This window comes from Aplysia californica, unplaced genomic scaffold (assembly GCF_000002075.1).
Source record: "Aplysia californica isolate F4 #8 unplaced genomic scaffold, AplCal3.0 scaffold00466, whole genome shotgun sequence".
In the NCBI taxonomy this organism is placed as follows: Eukaryota; Metazoa; Mollusca; class Gastropoda; order Aplysiida; family Aplysiidae; genus Aplysia; species Aplysia californica.
In genome coordinates, this window is record NW_004797736.1 from 380,276 (window position 1) to 381,213 (window position 938).

At 41.9% G+C, this 938-nt stretch overlaps 1 long non-coding RNA gene across 1 annotated transcript in view; it reads left to right on the plus strand.

Annotated features, from left to right (window-relative positions):
* The window catches only part of LOC101855360, a 69,082-nt gene extending 68,366 nt beyond the window's left edge, over window positions 1–716 (plus strand). Inside the window, exon 3 of the long non-coding RNA XR_220806.3 lies at window positions 640–716. This is a non-coding gene — a long non-coding RNA (uncharacterized LOC101855360). The remainder of the gene's footprint in view (window positions 1–639) is intronic.
* Window positions 717–938: the final 222 nt, after the last annotated feature.

Below are 938 nucleotides of genomic sequence, written 5' to 3' on the forward strand. Positions count from 1 at the left end.
TGTGTAAAATTGTGTTTATATGTCATGTATTATATATAATATGTATTTATAATTATGTATTTATATATGGATGTATGTTTGTCCTTGCAAACCAAATTGCCTTTCTGGGATGAATAGAAATGTAACTATTTTATTTATTTTAGGCGTATCTCAAATCAGAAATGACCTGAATGTCAAAAATACCTACGTTATATATGGCTGGTTGGCGGGTGCTGTGGTGTGGTTTGCTCCTTCTTTCTTATCAAACATCTGTCGTCTTTATCTGCTCTCCTTTTTCTTTTCTTTGTTTGTGACTCTCTAGTAATTCATCTAATCTTCGGTACTTGCCTGACCTATCTGTGACTGGCGTCTGCGGTGTAGTGGTTAGGCGCTTCACTGTTGCGTGCAGGAGACCCGAGATCGATCCCCGAGTTGGGAAAACTTCTTATCACGTAGCTCCATCTTTCTTCTGGGATGTCGCTTCTGTCGTCTCATCCCGGGGTATCCCTAACTGATAGGACCAAAGCCCGCCTCCTAAATGATTTAGATGCCGTCTGTTTGTTGCAAAAATATCTACAATATGACCTATTTGTGTTTGCGAATGCCGTAAAAGTCTTACTAAAATCGAAACTCACGTCATGCGTCTTGCTTCATCCTCAGGTCAGAGAGTGCACAGATAGACCACGTTAGTGCGCACAGTGCGTAACCTTTGGCCTCGTTCGCACGACCTTTTCGTGGTGAGTACACCATGTTATTAAAATATTCTATAATATCAGACTATGCCGATCAATGAACGCGAAAGGGGGAAACGTGGGGAGAGGAAGGAGGGGGGTGGGGGTGGACTTTATTGATCTTTGGTGAAAGTATTGATTCTGCTCGGTAACGTCTATTTATTGTGATACAATGGATTCTGCAAACTATCTCTCTCTCTCTTTCTCTGTCCCCCATTCCCCCTCTCT